Genomic DNA, 20,623 nt, shown 5'->3' on the forward strand with positions numbered 1-20,623 from the left:
ATTCCTGCAATGGATGCTGCTATGTATGCTAAAGGAAAAGGAGTAGTTGTAGATATTGAAATATGGCATAAACATATTGGACATGCAAATGTGCAAAGGCTGAATTTAATGTAGTCTAGAGGATTGGTTACAGGGTTGCCTTCTTTTAGAGTTGCAGAATTGCATAAAGTCTGTGAAACATGCCAGTTTGGTAAGGAGGCAAGACAACCCTTCTCGTAAGATAGAGAAATGAGTAGAAAAATACTTGATGTAGTGCATACAGATGTTTGGGGGCCTACACAGAATGTATCTCTTGGTGATAGCAAATACATTGTCACATTTATTGATGATTGTTCAAGGAAGTTATGGGTATACTTCATAAAGGAAAAAAGTGATGTGTTTGAGCACTTCAAATCTTTTAAGGTAGCTATTGAAATGGAAACAGGCTTAAAAGTAAAGTTCTTGAGATCACATGGAGGGGGAGAGTACCTCTCTAATGAGTTCAGTGGCTTCTTGAGGAGTCATGGGATAAAGAGGCAATTTACTTGCAGGTATATCCCACAACAAAATGGTGTTGCAGAAAGAAAAAACAGGCATATTGCAGAAGTTGCACAGGCATTAATGGCTGAAAAGAATATGCCCAAACATTTTTGGTATGAGGCTGTCCATACTGCTGTTTACATTATGAACAGAACTCCCACAGCTGTAGTTATGGGATGATTCCTAAAGAATTATTTACTGACAAGAAGCCTTATGTATCGCACTTGAAGGTATTTGGTTGTGTTGCATACGTTCATGTGCCAGATGAGCTACGAAAGAAGCTTGATCCAAAGGTAGAAAAATGTGTTTTTATTGGATACTCTTTAGAGCAGAAAGGGTATCGCTGTTATAACCCTGTCACAAGTGAGTTTAGAGTGAGCAGGGATGTTATCTTTGATGAGATGGGAAGTTGATATACACATGCTGGTGATGTTTTGGATGATGATAATGATCACGAAAGCTATGTGGAGAAAGATAAACAAGAATCACGGAGTCTTAGTGGACCAGAAATATCATCTGGTACTACACCTATAGTGAGCCCTTGGTCTGGGAGACTAAAGAGTAGCCCCACACCTTTAGGTGGATCTATAAGTGTTGCATGGAAGGACAAAGGAAATAAAAAAGTGCTGGATAGTAATGATGCATCTACCAGTCATTTAGGATTTGATGGAGATTCTAGTGGTTCGGAGAGTTTGGATGATGAGCTTGGAATTCCTTCAGTCAGGATGCCAGGTGTACAGAGAGCTCATAGTAATGTAAAGGCTCCATTGAGTGATCCGGTGGTACATAGATCTAGCAGGGTCAGATACCCTGTTAAAAGATTTGGGTTTGAATGCAGCTCACCATTATGCTTATATGGTGAAACTAGTTGAGGATGTTGAGCCCACTTGTTTTGAGGATGCTGTTGGTCATGTTCATTGGGATGCAGCAATGGATGAGGAGATGGCTGCATTAGAAGCCAATAAGACTTGGGATTTGGTACCGTTATCTAAGGGTAAGAAAGCTATTGGTTGTAAGCAGGTTTACAAAGTCAAGAATAATGCAGATGGTTCAATTAGTAGGTATAAGGCTAGGCCGGTTGCAAAAGGCTATGCTCAAACATATGGCATAGATTATGAAGAGACATTCAGTCCAGTTGCTAGGATGGAAACTGTTAGGTGTGTGATTGCCTTGGCAGTAGTTTGTAGCAAATGGATGTTAAAAATGCCTTCTTGCATTGTGAATTGCAAGAAGAAGTGTATATGGAGCAGCCAACAGGTTATGAGGATTTAGAGCATCCCACATATGTGTGCAGGTTAAAGAAGGTGCTCTATGGGCTCAAGCAAGCACCTAGAGCATGGTCTGACAAGATTGGAGAGTATCTTGTCAATATTGGATTTTGTATTTCTGATGCTGATCATAGTTTATGTGAGAAAGGGAGATGCAGGTTTGGTCATCATAGTCATCTATGTGGATGACTTGATTATTACAAGTGACAGTGACAATGGGATTGCTGAAGTTAAGGACTTCTTAAAGAAGAAGTTTGAGATGAAAGATTTGGGTGAGCTGAGATACTTTCTTAGTATTGAGGTGATCAGATGTGATGATGGTATATGGCTGTCCCAAAGGCAGTATGTCTTGGATATGTTATCCAAGTATGGTATGACAGCATGTAAGCCTCTTTCAGTACCATTGGAGCAAAATGTGAAGTTGGGTGCTGATGTTGGGGATGAGATAAAAGACCTTACTATGTTCAGGAGGATAGTAGGGAGTTTGATTTACATGACTATGACAAGGCCAGACTTGAGCTATGCTGTTGGCCTTGTCAGTCAGTTTATGCAGATGCCTAGAAAGCCTCATTTGGATGGAATTAGATGTATATTGAGGTACGTGAAGTCCACTTTACATTATGGACTTTTTAATGAGGCAGGTAAGGATGTACATGTCTTTGGATACACAGATGCAGATTGGGCTGGTAGCATGTCAGACAGAAGATCTACAAGTGGATTCATGTTTTTTCTTGGTAGTGCAGCAGTTACATGGAGCAGCAAAAAGCAACCTACAATTGCTTTTTCGAGTACATAGGCTGAGTATAGAGGTGTTGCTATGGTAGCATGTGAGGTGGTGTGGTTGCAAAAGTTATTAGGTGATTTGGACGTGCAGGGAGATGGTCTAGTTGTCATTCATTGTGACAACATGAATAGCATACATCTAGCTAGGAATCCAGTGTTCCATGCTAGGACAAAACACATTGAGGTGCACTACCACTTTGTGAGAGAGAAGGTACTTGCAGGAGAGATTGACTTGGTATATGTCAGCACATAGGATCAAATAGCTGACATTTTCACAAAGGCATTGGGTGCAGAGAAGCTTTGAAAGTTTCGAAGCTTACTTGGAGTTGCAGAGATAGAGTTGAGCTTGAGGGGGATTGTTGAGATGGCAAGCTCAACACGTGCGGACATTGATGATGGACTGCCTGGCTAGATGGGTCCGCACGTCTACACTTAGCATGTTGGTGGTCATTATGATACTCACATGGCCACTTACTTATCACTTAATATATTTAGTTTGTTACACCTACCTACAGTTGGCAAAGACATAGCGCCAATTGATTAGTGTAGTCGGTTATGCAATGCTTGACTTAGTAGGCCACTTTCCTTTATGTTGTATCTTATCTATACTTTGTGTACATTGTATAGTGTATGGAAGAAGAAGAAGAAACCAACAAGAAAACGTTTTGGCCTCCATCTCTCTTCTTGTGTTCTTGAGTGAGCTTCCTCTTGTGTATACAACGTGTGTTTGGTGCAGCAGCTCAAGAAAGTCTCCCCACCACGCGATTCTTGACAGAAAATGAGCTACAAAAGAGGGATTGGTGAGTCCTATCCTTTTGTTCTTAGGGTTCTTCTTCTCCTTCTTCTTCGATGTTGTCTTCATCTTCTTTGACTGTAGCAAGGTATGATCTTTGAGACTTTTTCTTAGCATAGCAAAATTTCTTAATATGCCAAGATTTCTTACAAAAGTCATAGACTATTCTCTTCTTCCCTTTCACATAGAGGAGTTGTTGGTCTCCTCTTGGGATGCTTGTTTCTCCCTTGTTCTTGATCTTATTTTCCTCTTCTAGGAGAGAGGTTTTGATGTCCATAAGTTTCGGCTTTGGCATGTTGATTAATGTGGTAGACACATTATGAAACTCAGGTGGAAGACTTTTGAGAAGCACTCCAATGCAATTGTCTTCATCCATCTTCAAGTTGATTCCTGCAAGTTTTGTCAAAAAGCTTTCCATATAATTCAAATGAGTTGCAAGTGAGGTATTACTTTGCATGGCGAGCCTAAAAAATTCAAATAGTAAACCATATTTTGAGGATTTGGAATGAGCTCCAAATAGGGTTTCTAATCGATCCCATGTCACGTAAGAGGTTTCATAATCATCAACATAATGAATGTAGCTATCATCAAGTTTGAGCTTGATAATAGCTTGAGCTTTATCATCATTTTTATCCCATACGATTGAAAGTGCAGCTTCCCTTGGTTTCTTCTCTTGACCACTTGTGATTTACCACAAGCCTTTCTTCATTAGGATCAGTTTGATCCTAGTTTTCCATGTATGGAATCCAACAACACTGAATCGGGATGTCGATGAGTCCTTGCCCGTTTTGAGATTGTAAGATCAACAGCAAATCAGCTCCAAACAATTCAAATTTCAATTGAGCACAAGTGCTAAGAAGCACTAGGTGATTAGTATCAAGTGATACTAGTTGATTTGGTGACTATGATGCCCTTGAAGTTGGAGTCTTCAAGATCTTGCAAGTCCGAGTCTTTCCCTCCTTGATTTGATACTAGAGTTGCAAAAAAAAACTAAGAATATTCTAGCAAAAGTGTTGAATTTGAGTGTGTCAAAGGACACAGGAGGATTAGTGTTAATCAACACTAGTATTAAGAGATACAGTGTAGTTGGCACTCGATGTTGAATCTTCTTCTTGCTGATTCGAAGTGGTAACTTAGCTTGGAAATTAGTGTTGTAGTAGATCAGAGGGTCAGTGACATTACTGAGCAAAAGAAAGTAGGAAAATGAAGAAAAAATTGAGCTTTGAGGTTGATGGCTATGGAGTTTGCATTAGGGTTTCTAGGGGCAGCTTGGTTTTTCACCTCCTGTGAACTGAATACTTGATCATTTCCAAAACTTCCTTGATAGAAATGAAGCTTAAGAATTAGGCTATCAAAGCCCTATGATGCTCATTAGCATTGCGATGTGTGTAGGTGAAATCAGACATACGAACAGCAGAAGGCACAATTTGGACAATGAGCTATTGTAGGCACAATGCTGGAGCAAAGAGGCAGCAATGTTGGGCTTTGAAGTGATAGGGAGGAGTGTCTAGAGCCAAGGAAGAGTTCTCTAGAAAAAAGCATGAGCTGAAATGGCCTGGTTTGAGAGATTCAAGCCCTCCACTTAATGTGGATAGCTATGGAGGTAGGCGAGAGATTCATGGAAAAGTGGAGAGAGCCAAAAATTCAAACTGGAATGACTCAATTAGTGGCCTTATGACTCACTAACTTAAAATTTGCTCTGATACCATATTAGAATATTGAGAATGTATGCTATGGAGGATCATTAATGAGCAAATAGACAATCATAATGAGGCAGAAGCATTGACAAAGAAGAAAAACTAATATTATCCAAGCATAATGCAAGTACAACTGATTGATAATGACTGATTGAATGAGTGTGGGGATGAGTGCCTTTTATAGGCTTACAGTAGGTGGAGATAAGTGGAAAGGGACCATGGTATTCAACAATCGTGGTTTTAATAAACCATGCATACATGACCTAGTCTAAGGCTTTATTTGCAGTCTGTTTCTTTGCCTTGTTTGTTCCAAAAAAAGAGGCTATGGTGGATGTGATTGCACATTTCTCAACAAAGAAAAGGGAAGAGGGCCGACAAGTCAATTGGAAAGCACCAACATGATGACATAGTATAGGCATGGTCAAGGTGAAAGAGGCTGATGAAATTTCTGGCTCTTTTCTAAACATTTCTTCTTTTGTATACATGAAGGACATTGGCAAGCTGAACGACCCAATACCCAAGTATATGATGCTCAAAAGAGGCAAGGACAAGGCACAACACATATGCTGAGAGCCAATATAGTGGAGATCAAGGAATTGTGAGAATTGAAACTACACATAATCACCCAGAGAATTGAAACTACATGTAATCACCTAGTCCAACAAGACCTATAGAGAGGCCACATTGCAGCCCATAGGCACTTTGTGGGCCAAGCAAGAGAAAGTCCACTACCATGTGGCCGAATGGACCAAAAGCAACCTACTGGCAGTAACAACCACATCATCTGTCTCATGCTTCAATCTAGAGGTTAAACCCAAAAGTGAAATAGCCAACTCAAAGTAGTAGCCAATCAATAGGCATATTCCACCCCCTTAAGGAATATAACACTGTGGGAGGACATAGCTCCACCTAGCAAGAAGCCATGGCAGTTCCAACTTGAGCATACATCTAGAGTGTGCAAAGTTCTCGGATTTGGGCTTTAAAAAATCACACCTACCCCAATATAAAAACAAACAAGTGGCAAGAGAAGACCCATAACCTAGTGGAGTAAAGAAATCTTGGAGTAGTTATCCAAACAGTCAAAGAGGAAAGCTACCAGAAGCTCATCTTGGCAAACAAAGAAGTCAAATTCCACAAGATGTTCTAAAAAAAGGTTGAAAGCAAAATCTAGAGGATAATATCGGGTGGAGACTGAGAACCAACCCAAATGCTAACCCTGGTGGTAGTGGTAGTCAGTAGACTAAGGGTAATTCCACATTAGTGAAGGGGAATATGCCAAGCATTTTGGATGTTCTAGACTCATGTAAGCATAATCCAGATGGGATCCTATCAACATTACTATCCCATTAGGTGACTTACTCTTAGCTTTCAAAGATCATCTCCTAAAGATGATTCAACCTGAAGGCTCGATACTACCAGAATCGAAAGTAGCAACCATGATGGACTGAGCCCTAAAGGAAATAGTGAGAAAGATCCAACACCAAATTGCCACCACTAGACCCCCTATCCAACCCAACCATCTCGGTTATTCTTGTTGCATGTAGAGACCAGATTATCTAAAACATCTTGCTCGATAGCAGACGAGGGGTAAATATCATCACAATGGCTACTTGCCAACATATGTGATTGATGGATTGGGAACCCGCCCCTTTCCTGGTACAAATGGCCAATCAGTAGAGGGTACACCCTCTCAACATCATTAGGTTAGCACTTCTAGAAGTTGCCACAGTGTAGTTCCTAGTACGTCTATTGGTGTTGAACATGGAGTTGGATGGCAAATATTACCGCCTACTATTGGGAAGACCTTGGCTATGCCAAACAGTCAAAATTGTGATAAGGATAAAGTGACTATCCAGAGATACCAACACAAGGTAACGGTTTTCTTGACCAATGGTACCCCCACCTACCTCACATTACTGACCAACTATTGCCGATGTAGTTAATATGGTTGAAGGATTAAGTTATGAAAAAGATGAGGAGTTCCTGGAGGCTAACACTAACCCGCAACCCTAGTGTCTCATTAATGTTCTCCAAATTAATGAACTATACATGCAACCCTAGAGCCTAAAGTTTGAAGCCCCAAAAGAGCAAGAACAAGATAGTAGTCTTCCAGACAGTTCTAGAATGCAAAACCCAAACTATGCTAAGGATTACACCATCACTGACTGGATTGGTAAGGCTGATATTAGTGAAATCTTGCGCCAAGAGCATGAGTTTGAAGCATAGATGTAGAAAGTCACAAGGGTCAAAGAGGATGAGCTAGAAATAGTGTATCTTGTCCTAGAAAAGACCAAACCAGTCCAGATCAACACCAAATTGTAACTAGATTTCTAGAAACAACTCATCACTTTGCTGACCAAGTTCAAGGATGTGTTCACATAGGAATATTTAGATATGAAGGGATTGGATCCCTAGTTCTACTAGGATAATCGGATTTCCTAAGGCAAATGCTGTTATAGTTCAGATCCAATGCTATAGAATGAACCCTCATATGGCCAAATTAGTTAAAGAGGAGTTGGATCGACTCCTGAGGGTAGGTTTCATAGCCCTAGTAGATCTCCTAGATTGGATACCCCCAATCATCATTGTTCCTTAACAGAACAAGAAGATACAGATATGTGTGGATTACTGGAAGCTAAATGCAGCCACCATCACAGATCTTTTCCCTATCCCTTACATTGATACCATATTGGATGAAGTAGTTGGCCACGAGATGTACTCTTTTCTCAATGGTTCCAGTGTATATAATCAAGTGTGCCTTGCTCCAAAAGAGTAAGTAATATAGCTTTCATCATTGCACGGGGAGTATATGTATGCATAGTGATGTGGTTCAGCCTCAAGAATGCTCTGGCATCCTTTAAGAGAATGTAGGAGATCTTTGTTGCGTACCTCACATATTTCATGTGAGGGTATTTTTATATAATTTCAATGTTTCTGACAATCCACCTAATGCATCTTGGGCTCTGCCTCATTAGATGTCGTGATGTAAGTTTAAGTTTGAATCCCCTCAAATTTGTATTTGTTACTTTACAGTAGTATTTTGCTAAGCCACATCATTTTGCAAAATCATATTGTTGTGGACCCAACAAAAATGATAGCAATAATGCAAGCTCCAGTATCAAACTTGCTATCCGTATTACTCCATTTTTAAGGCCAAATCCAATGGCATGGATGTCACCTATGTCTTCTGGCACATCTTACTATCCTACTCTCAACGAGCTGGTGCATGTGCCTAAAGCAACTTATCAATGGAATGAAGAGGCCAAGGTGGCATTCTAAAGCCTCTAACTATTACTCTCAAAGGCTCCCATTATGATTCCACCAGATTGGGCAAAGCCCTTTCATGTTTTTGTGGATGCTTTTGACATAGCAATTGATAGTGTGTTGATTCAACATGATGAAAATCGGTGGTATCAACCTGTGTTCTATGCCAGCAGGAATGCTTGGGCATGATCTACTTCACCAAAAACTTATGGCACTATTTTTTAGGACACGCATTTAATTTTCATGTGGATCATTTTGCCTTGGTCTATTTGGTCAAACAACAAAATGTTATAGGGCGATTGGCTTGTTGGATCCTGCTATTGCACAAATTTGAGTATAGAGTGGTCCATTACCTCAAAACTTAGCATGTCATTGTGGACTATTTGTCTCACTTGGATTTCATAAAACCACCAATAGGTATTGATGACCAATGCTGATGCATAAATCTTTCACAACATCATATGAAATAGACCTTGAGTTGCCACACCCTCCATGGGCTTGGTATAAAGAGATGACGACTTTCCTAGAAACGAGAATACTCCATGGGCCACACCCTCCATGGGCCAATTGCACTACTCCACTCTCTATAGAGAGCGATCCTCCCAATGGAGCAACCAATTGTCTTGGAGGAAGCACACCAAGGAGTTGCCAATGGTCACTTTGCTTCTGAGGTCACAATCTGAAAAATCTAGCAAGTTGGACTATGATCCTCCCGATGGAGCAACCAATTGTCTTGGAGGAAGCACATCAAGGAGTTGCTAGTGGTCACTTTGCTTCTGAGGTCACAATCCAAAAAATCTAGCAAGTTGGACTATGGTCGCCAATTATGTAGGGGGATGTTCACAAATGGATCCATAACTATGACTCCTATACCAATGAATGGGCCGAGCTTGAGCTAGAGATTCCTTACCACTCCAACCAATCCTTCCATAGGAACCTTTCCAAAAGTGGGGATCTTTGTTGGACCCATCTCTCCGAGTACTACCTACATCTACAACAAATACATACTGACAGCAACCAACTACTGTACTAAATGGGTAGAAGCTTAGGCTCTACCATGGGACAACATTACCAAGTCAGTATAGCTAAATGCCTATTCTGGGAAATCTTCACCAGGTATGGCATGCCAATCGAATTGGTTAGTGACCAAGTACACTTTTTTTCAATAAGCTTGTCAAAGAGCTCACATCAATTTTTCTAATTGTCCATAAAAAGTGGTCTCCTTACTATCCACAAAGTAATGGTTTAGCCAAATCCACCAACAAAGTTTTGTGCAAGATTCTCACCGAATCGATAGATCAGCAATAGAAATTTTGGGATACCAAACTTTTTCAAGCACTATGGGATTTTTAGACATCTTTCAAGGTTACAACAAGCATGACTACCTACAAGTCAGTCTTTGTATTGGAAGCCATTACACCATTGGAATTTGTAGTCCCTAGTTTTTTATTGATAGTAGTATGAGATAAGGTGATTCTAGAGGAATCCCTCCCAAGCCTTGTGATAGTCATGTAAATCAGACTCCCTACTATTCTCCTAAACATAGTAGGGTCTTCTATCTCATTCCCAATGTCAGCACTCAACTTCGCATTTTTCTTCAATGGTACTGAAAGGGGCTTATATGCTGTCATACTATACTTCGATAACATATCCAAGCCATATTTCCTTTGGGATAGCCATATACCGTCATCACATCTGATTACCTCAATACCAAGAAAGTATCTCAGCTCACCCAAATACTTCATCTCAAACTTCTTCTTCAAGAAGTCCTTAACTTCAGCAATCCCATTGTCAATGTCACTTGTAATAATCAAGTCATCCACATAGATGACTATGCTGAAAAAACCTCCATCTCCCCTTCCTCTAGGTGCTTGCTTCAGCGCATAGAGCACCTTCTTTAACTTGCACACATACGTGGGATACTCTAAATCCTCATAACTTGTTGGTTGCTCCATATACAACTCTTCTTGCAATTCACCATACAAGAAGGCATTCTTAAAATTCATTTGCTGTAAACTTCAACCTTTGACTACTGCCAAGGAAATCATGCATCTATCAGTTGCCATGCTAGCAATTGGATTGAATGTCTCTTCATAATATATGCCATATGTTTGAGCATAGGCTTTTACAACCAGCCTAGCCTTATACCTGCTAACCGAACCATCTACATTATGCTTGATTTTGTAAACCCACTTATAGCCAATAGCTCTCTTGTCGTTAGGCAGGGGTACCAAATCCCAAGTCTTATTGGCTTCTAATGTAGCCATCTCCTCATCCACAGTTGCATCCCAATGAGCATGACCAATAGCATTTTCAAAAAAAGTGGGCTCAACATCCTCAACTAGCTTCACCATATAAGCATAATGGTGAGTTGCATAACCATCAAAACCAAATCTTTTAACAGGGTATCTGACCCTATTAGACCTGCGCACCACTAGATCACTTAGTCTCCTAGTCTAAGGGCTAACTGTAGATGTAGTACTAGATGATATTTCTAGTCCAATAAGGCTTCATGATTCTTGCTTTCTTTCTGCACATAGCTATCATGATCATTATCATCATCTAATACATCACCAGTAGATGCGTACCAACTGTCCATCTCATAAAAAATAATGTCCATTCTCACTCTAAACTCACATGTGACAGGGTTATAATATCCTTTCTGCTCTAAAGAGTATCCAATAAAAATACATTTTTAAAACTTCAAATCAAGCTTCTTTTGCAACTCATCTAGCACATGAACATATTCAATATAGCCAAACACTTTTAAGTGTGACACATTGGGCTTCTTGCCTATAAAGCATTCTTCAGGGGTCATCTTATGAACTGCAGCTGTGGAAGCTTTATTCATAATATAGATAGCAGTATGAACAGCTTCAGACCAAAAATGTTTTGGCATATTCCTTTCAACCATCAATGCCCGTGCAACTTCTGCAATATGCCTATTTTTTCTTTCTACAACCCCATTTTGTTGTGGGATTATCCTGCAAGTAAACTATCTCTTTATCCCATGAAACCTCAGGAAGCTACTAAACTCATTAGAGAGATATTCTCCCCCTCCATTTGATCTCAAGCACTTAACTTTCAAGCCTATTTCTATTTCAACAACTACCTTGAAAGATTTGAAGTGCTCAAATACGTCACTCTTTTCCTTCATGAAATCTACCCATAGCTTCCTTGAATAATCATCAATAAATGTGACTAAGTATTTGCTACCACCAAGAGATAAATTCTGTATAGACCCCCAAACATCTATATGCACAATATCAAGTACATTTCTGCTCATATCTCTGTTATGAGAAAAGGGTTGTCTTGCTTGCTTACCAAACTGACATGTTTCACACACTTTAAGAAATTTTGCAACTCTAAAAATCTTACCAACTTCTATTGGTGGAGGCTAAAAATGTTGATTGACTAGCAATAAATGCTATTCAAAGAGAAAGAAATGCCAAAAAAATAGGGGATGTCCTAGAAAAATCCAAGATGGCAACGATAATGTCTAGCAAGTGTAGACTTATTGGGAAAAGGCAACTAAGAATGCACATAGGAAGCCAATAAATAATACCAAAACATGTCAATGGATTTCAACTTCCATTATCATGTTGACAGCTTCAAGTGTCCATTTCCCATTGACTCAGAATCCCCTTTGCCTTCACTAGCAAATTCTAGACATTTCACCTCATTGGTTGTCTGCATCAACTTAGATCCAATAATTTCCAATCATAGTAATGTGGCATTCATTTATAAGCCCCATTCATTTGATGATACACTCGATGGTGGCATGTTATCCTCACCTTTATCACGCTCTTTTTATGGCCTATTTTGTTGGTGTGGCAAACATACATTGGCCACAACACATTTGCATTAAGTCAATAGCCTTTTAAGAAAGTTTCTTCCTCTCATCACCCTTACTTGTCATCTTAAACTTCTAATCATTACCCTACTTTTCCAATATTCTTTCACTTTTTGTGTGTTCTCTGTGTATCCACCTTCTTGGTTGTTGCTTCCATGGCTATCTTCCAACTCGCAACCAAGGAAGTTTGCCCTCCTAGCCTAGAGACTATCAGTGAAGTATGCCTTGGATCAACTTACTAGCACTAAAAAATTTATGTCTATTTATAGCCAGTTGCCCACTTAGAAGACACACACACTCTTCAATCTTCAATCTTCCCCTTACAAGTGCACACTCCAACACTCTAACTTTCCATGATTGGTGCCTCCATCATCATCAACATGATATGGTGCTCTTATTGATGCTTTGGGCTGCATGCAAGGACTAATCAATATCTTCTTTCTAAATAATCTTCTAAGCAGAGATGTGATTATCACGATTATAGTGGCCTGAGGAGTCTCCCATTCACATGTATCCCCCTTCTATTCATCTTTCATAGAAGGCTTTGTTTTTCATGAAGATGCCATCCCTAATACCTTCCATATAAGTGTCTATCTTACATTAATTACCCAAAGAAGACAAACTCAATGGTTTGCACTATTCCTTGTGGACATATAAGATGGAGTGCATACTCAAAACCTTTGATCTTTGGACTCTTGTTTTTGATCCATCCCATGTCCCAAGGAGGATCTCGCAAATGGAGCTTCTATGGACCATGCAAACTTATGGGATTGGAATAAAGCAAAAACAACACTATGAGAAAGAGAAAAAAGGAAGGATAGTGGAAGATTGCATGTGGAAGCCTCCAAGAAACTATAGGCACCAGATTAATTGGACCTACATGAATACAATGGAAAATCATACCTAGAAGCTCTACAAAGAAACTCTTACGAAGAAGTCCATTGACTTGGGCATATTATTGTATAGTGAAAGCCAACACAAAGTAAAAATGGAAGCATATAGCCATGCTACACATTCTTAACATCCATTTGCTATAATTTCCATCCCTTTACTATAGCCAATGCAATCACTGTCTTGATAATTGCCATTTTGGCAATAGGATTGAATTTCTCTTCATAATCTAGACCATATTATTGTGCATAGCCTTTTTCCACTAACCTGGGTTTATACCTTTCAATACTGCCATTAGACAACTTTGTAAACCCATTTATGACCAATTGACTTGATTAGTTTCTCAACCATGAGAGGACCCTCTACCACAGCTACCACGATCTCTTTGATTCAAGTAAAAATTTGCATCTCTTCCTTTTGATCCACTAGAGCCTATGGCTAAACCAATTTAATCTCTTCATGAGCAAGCAATGAAACCAGCTCATTAAAATTAGGCATCTCTTATCATACTAATATAGATGTATCAAATGAATTATACCAGGTCCTAGACCATTCAAGGTCATTGCAACCAAGTCTTCATCATCGACTTCAACTCTAATGGAGGCTAGCTAATCAACAATGGTCTTTACCTTTTTGACATAGTCTTGTATTGAACGTCCTTTCCTATCTATTGTGTTAAACTTTTGTTTTAGCTGGATTTTTCATACACTGGTAGTAGTACCATAGTACTACATCAAGATGTTACATGCATCTTTTGGTGACTTGCAAATCATGATTTGCATGACCATTACATTGGAAGTATATAGTGATTGAAAGTATATAGTGATTGAAAGTATATAGTGAAAGCTAATGTAAGACTCTATGATGTGCTCTTTGCTATTCAGTAGTGGGATTTCTTTTTGTAATCCTATGTTTAGCCTCATCATGTGTAATCAGATCGCACTATCCTTTTCCAATCATGAAATTCTCAATACGATATTTTCATATTGCACAATTATTGTTATCTAGCTTTTCACCCACTATTTATGTGATATTATCTGTCCTATATACATTTTCCATGTTTGTAGCTCTATGTATTACTTGCAATATTTAAGCCATCAATGCTTGATTTCCTATAGACCAATATGTCTTTTCACTAATAAAATGCTTGCATAACATTCAAGCAAGACATGTACATTTGTAGATATTTAGTATCTAGTTCAATCTACCTCATTCTAGACATGTAGCAGACATCAATTCTTCAATTAAAATCCCAAAAACTTCAATCAAGTAGCATAGGTATGCCACTTCATAGATAGGATAGTTTTAGTCCTAGAATAAATGATCGTAAAAAACTTTACAATAGCTAAGGCATTTTAGCTTAATAACATGCCAATATATATCCAAACATTTTCCATAACATCTGTAACTAGTAGCATATCACATAGATATCATTGACTGCATAAACCTTATGTGTATATGAAGAAGAACCTTCCAATAATTGATGACAAGCAAGTAGGTTGAAGCAACTAGTAGTAAAAAAAACTATGTTAAAGATAAAGTATTCTCAGCTTAGAACTAGCTCAAAACATCTTGCACAAGTGCATGACCACTGGGAGTAGATTCGAGCACCATTGATACCATGTCCTTCAAGTAGGCATGAAGTGAAGTGTTTGTACAAGTTGTACCAACCAATAGACCTATTTAACCAATAATGATTAAGTCCAAACACTAAATATTTAGTTCTCATAACATCCCATTAACCATCCCACAATCATGTGGCAATATCCAAGCATAAACATGTATCAATACAAGCTTTAGTGAGCTCCAAGCATCACATACAAGATTTAGTGAGCTCCAAGCATCACATACGAACTATCTCAAACTTTATGACATCACTTAGTCTATTACATAATGCTTTAGATTAGTTCAAGAGTACTCCACTACATGACAAGCATACTTAGTGTCAATGTTCACTAAGGTCTTTCAATTTTTGTGTTATGCCAGCTGCCAAATGCTTCATTCAATGCTCAAACAGTAGGTGCGATTCCCTGCATTTCAAGTTGATCTATCCACGTGTTTTTTGCTACTCAATTACTACCATTTCTAGCATTACATAATTCCCAATAAGCACCACAAAGTAAGCGCTATCTCTCTTGATCAACAACCAAGTATGATAGAACTTGTCAAAGCATCAATGTTGTCCATGTTCCATGCTGAACTAGGTGCAATTTCAAGGCTATCCACGTTGATCACAGACACATGTGTTTATTGCTGGCTGAAGCTCCAATAGTCAGCACTCAATAGTCCTCCATATGCATAAGAGATGGACTACTTGACTCCCTTGAGTGCCTCAACAAACTCTAATCAATCACAGAACAAATGCATTCCTTTCCATTGATGCAATGGAAGTCTTGAAAAGAATGATGCAAGTCAAGTCCACCTAAAGCTTTCCATCCCCCACTCACTACAACACTGAGTTTTCTAGCTCTAATACCATGTTAGAAGACAAGAAAATGGAGGCAAAGGGGTGGAGCATGAACAGAGAGCAGTGTGCTTTCATCTTCTCACATTTTTCATCATCAATAACACACAACCCTATGTCTACAATAGTGTAATAAAATAGGTCTAACTACTGACCATAGCTAGCCTATTGGACTTATTCAAGAAGTCACACATCGCTAGTGATAGCTAGCCCATAGCAATAAATGTCAAGATAAGATGATCTTGACTCTTAATAATTCACAATGTTATTTCCATATGTTTATTGCTAGGGGTGCTCATGATGAGTTGGATGCTTAAAAGGCTCAGCTTAAGAGGAGCTTTGAGATGAAGGACATGAGGCATGCTTCTCATATACTTGGTATGTATATTACACACAATCTCTCTAAGGGACTCCTCTACTTATCTCATAGAAGGAGTATATTCATAGGATGCTTGTACAATTTTATATGCATGGTGGTAAACCCATTGGCACCCCTTTCCCTTCTCATTTGAAGGCCAATCAAGTAGATTGTCCCACTTAGAAGGCCGAGATGGATAAGATTCCATATGTGCTTGATGTATGCCATGATAGCCATTATACTTGAACCTAGTATTTACAATGGGAGTTATGGCTCATTACATGGTGAAAATTGGCAAATGACATTAGGATATCGTCAAGGGTATCATGAGATACCTTAAGAACACTACAGACTTGTGCCTCTTTTATGGAAATTAGGATATTGAAATTATGGGTTACACCAAGTCAGATTATGTAGGATATGCAAATAGTAGAAAGTCCAACTCTAGCTATGTCTTCACCTTGATTGGAGGTGCTTTTTCTTGGATCTCTAGGGTGCAAAAATATATTGCCCTATCTACTGCTGAGGTTGAGTACATCATAACCACTGAGGCTTGCAAAGAGGCCCTATGGTTAGGTCATCTAGTTGTAGATCTTGGTATTCTTTCTATGACTCCTACCCTACATTCAAATCATATAAGTACCATCCAATTGGCATATAATTTGATGTTTCATGCAAATACCAAGCAATATAAAAATCTGGCAAGTCTTTTTCATTGAGCATGGCACGAGATACCTCTCCAATATGCATGTTTTTCCTTTCTGCAATTCCATTTTGTTGTGGGGTATAACTGCATGAATATTGCTGCTTTATGCCATGCTCCTGCAAGAACTTTGCAAACTCATTTGAGAGGTACTCTCCCCCTCCATCTGACCTTAGGCATTTTACTTGCAGGCCTGTTTCTTTTTCAACCATAGCTTTAAGAGTTTTGAAATGCCCAAAAACTTCACTTTTCTTTTTCATAAAATACACCCAAACTTTTCTGCTGTAGTCATCAATAAAACTGACAAAATAATGACAGCCTCCAAGAGATGCAGCTTTAGTAGTCCACACATCAGAGTGGATTAATTCCAATGGCTTCTTACTCTCTTGAACATGTCTAGGAAATGGTTTCCTTGCCTGTTTTCCAAACTGATAGGCTTCACATACCTTATGCATTTCTGCAACCTTGAATTTCAGCAAACCTGCAACAATATTTTGGGCCTGCATTGATTTAAGTCACTGTACATTAACATGACCAATGCGTTTATGCCAGATATCAATATCTGCAACTACACCGGTCCCATGTGCAAACATTGCTGCACTCAATTCAGACATGTCTGCATCCAATGTAAACATTCTGCCCTTCTTCTTTCCTTTTGCTATCAAGCGACCTTTATTTTTCATATCCTCAACAAAGCATCCATGAGGATTAAATCTGACCTGCAAGCCCTGTTCAACCATTTGACCAACAGAAACCAGATTCTTGGTGATATTCGGGACATGAAATACATCGGACAGGTATTTCTTTTTCCCATCTTGCATAGACAATGGAAATTTTCCAATCTGCACAATAGGATGTGCAGTATCATCACCAGTCTCCACAAATCCTGGTTTTTCCATTTTCCTTGCATCCTCCATCCATTCTGCATGACCTGTCATGTGGTTTGATGCACCTGAGTCAACATACCATACATCATTGCTTTCTTCTGCATTTGTCACAGAATTGTTCATGTGCTGCACCATAAACAAATGCTCATTTCTGTCATCACCCTGTCTACTAGAAGATGCATAATTCCCTTGTTGCAGTTTTCCATTCATGATGTCATTCTGCTTTTTATAGCAGTCTTTAGCCATATGACCCATTTTACCACAGTAGTAGCATTCAACATTACTGTTTGCATTTTGGCCTCTTTGCCATCCACCACGACCTCTTTGGCTCCCCCTGCCTCTAGAGTTACCACGTCCTCCTCCATAGGACTGGTTTTCTTGAGTTTGCTGCATATTCTGATTTCTGCCACGGCCTCCAAATCGGCCTCCTCTACCTCTGCCTCTACCTCTTCCAGCATTTGAGTAGAAGACAGCTTCTTTTGAAGTTCCTTCTGAAGAAGATGCACCACCATTTCTCTGCTCCTCAGAAATTAGAAGAGCAATCAACTCCTCAAAATCAGGAAATCTTTCACGGACGGAAATGGATGTTCGGAACTGTGCATAATCCTTTCCTAGACCATTCAAGGTCACGGAAACTAAATCATCATCTTCCACTGGCGACCCAATGGAAGCAAGTGCATCTGCAATCTTCTTCACCTTCATGTGGTAGTCGTTGATGCTCATACTTTCTCTTTGCACATTATGCAACTCTTGCTTGAGCTGCATTTTCCTGGCTTGCGTATTTGTGCTATAATTTTTAACAAAGTATCCCATGCCTCCTTTGGCATACTTGCATCCTGAATATGCACAATCATAGAGTCTGAAATACTGATAGACAGCCAATACATAAATTTCCTGGCTCTCTCATGCCATGTTTTGAATGCCTGCATTTGCTGTTGATTGGGAACATCAGGAAGAACTGGTTCTTCTTCATTTCCTGCAACGAATTCCCAATATCCTTTTCCCATAAGGAAATTCGTCATTCTAAACTTCCATGCTTGGAAGTTGTTCTTGTCAAGCTTTTCAGTGACAATCTGTGAAAGAGAATCAGATGCCATTACAGAACACTGCAAAAAATTCTGTCACTGCAAAAACTCAGCTTCACCCTCACAAGGGCAAATCTGCAAAACTGGCGAAAGTGGTATTTGACCACACAGTCACTTCCTAGTGACGATTTTGCATAAACAGGAACCAATGATGATTCTAAAACTCCCAATGTCTCTGCGCACAAGCATACGATGCAATTTCTACAGTAGCTTTTCACCGACCTGTAGAACAGTGGCTAAACAGCATAAAACTGAGCCTTTTCCTGAGTGCGTGCAAAAAACTTCCGCCTCCAAAACAGGCCCCGAAATGGCCTCAAATAAAAAAAACAGGGTCGCCACGAGCTAAAGCTCTCTCCCGCAGCATATACTGCCCTCTTGCTTCACCGCGAAGGGCGTCTCAACCTGAGACAATGCACTCCTGCAATTTTCGGCTGTGCTACCTGCTGAGATCTGCTCCCAAAACAGAAAATGAAAGCAACACTGCTCCTCTTACCAGAACACCGCGAGCTTGGCTTGCTTTCTTGAGCTCCTTACCACGAACAAGGCTCTGATACCATGTCAAGATTGTGGGAGAGAAGGAAGGAGTCTCGCTTGAAGCTTTCTTGCTTGCACAATGGGGGAAGACACACAAGGGTGGAGGCTGAAAACAGTTTTCCTCTTCTTAGTTGTGTAAGCCAAAAGAACTCTAGTACAAAGAAATAGAAGAACCCTCTATATGGGTCTCAAAACCAAACTCAACTAACTAAGGTGGCATACTAACTAAGCCACGAACTAGAGTAGATAAGGAGAGCTATCATGTAGCTATTATTCAGTGGCGGTGTACCAACCGCATCTGCAACTGACAAGTCGGTGACATAAATACACAATGGTCACCCTGGCGTATCACGAGTGGAGCTCGATATCTCAACAGATGGAACCTAGGGGTTTGCATTTGAATGTGACTCATGTGAGTACTCAAGAAAAAATCAAATAAATAGAAAAAAGAGATAAAATAAAAAAAGAATAGAAAATGGTAGAGAGATCTCTCTCTTAATGGAAATTAGATGTCAAAAACATGCTCTAAGTTTGTAAAGGAATGTTGTTATAACTACCTAGGGAGAGAGACAAAGGAAGTGCTCTAACTGTGTAAAGGAATGTTGTTAAAACCACCCATAATGAGAGAGAGAGAGAGAGAGAGAGAGAGAGAGAGAGAGAGAGAGAGAGAGAGAGAGAGAGAGAGAGAGAGAGAGAGAGAGAGAGAGAGAGAGAGAGAGAGAGAGAGAGAGAGAGAGAGAGAGAGAGAGAGAGAGAGAGAGAGAGAGAGAGAGAGAGAGAGAGAGAGAGAGAGAGAGAGAGAGAGAGAGAGAAGAGTAGAGTAGTTTATTATCGTCCACAGAAGGCCAAATTATGACCCATGGGACCTTTCCAGATATAGAATGATTCTCCTCCCCCATGGTAGGAAAGGGTAGCTATGATGAAAGAATGACCTATATAGCACGGTTCTCTCGAAAGCATAACATGCGGGTAATGAGAGCCCCTAACTTTGATATAGGAGTAGTGGTCATAAATTGGTGAAGTGGCCCTTGTAAAGGGATATCAAAGTCAGCCCATATGTGTGCATATGCTGGGCATGTCATAATCATGTGCTCCTCTGATTCTACACTCTGTAGTCCACACAGCTTGCATAATCTCATCTCTCTTGACTGTCCACTCCATGCACATGTCTCGATCAATAAAGTGTGTGATCAAGTTCGAAGTCGTGCACTACTCTGTCTAAATACCATTGAGAGCGGGTTGGATATGTATGAATGCATGTGTGCCTCTGCCTGCATGTAGGGTTCCCAACATGAAGGATAGATATGCATACTGTAATAAGTAAGTTTTCCATTTGCTTCCTTGCTTTGATGTTTTTCTTTGTATGCTCGTAAGAGGTGTGATTGAAATTGTTAACCCCAACACGAAGAAAGCAAAAGGAAGTGGAAAAGACGCAGGGCAAAGGCAGAAAAAAGGTAGCCCGACTGAAGAAAGAAAGGGAGAAAAGGCCAAAAGCGCAAGGGCAACCTTAAAAGTCCAAGGCAA

This window comes from Lygodium microphyllum, chromosome 4 (genome assembly GCF_053477565.2).
Source record: "Lygodium microphyllum isolate KBCC chromosome 4, Lygodium_microphyllum_v1.1.10, whole genome shotgun sequence".
Taxonomy (NCBI): Eukaryota; Viridiplantae; Streptophyta; class Polypodiopsida; order Schizaeales; family Lygodiaceae; genus Lygodium; species Lygodium microphyllum.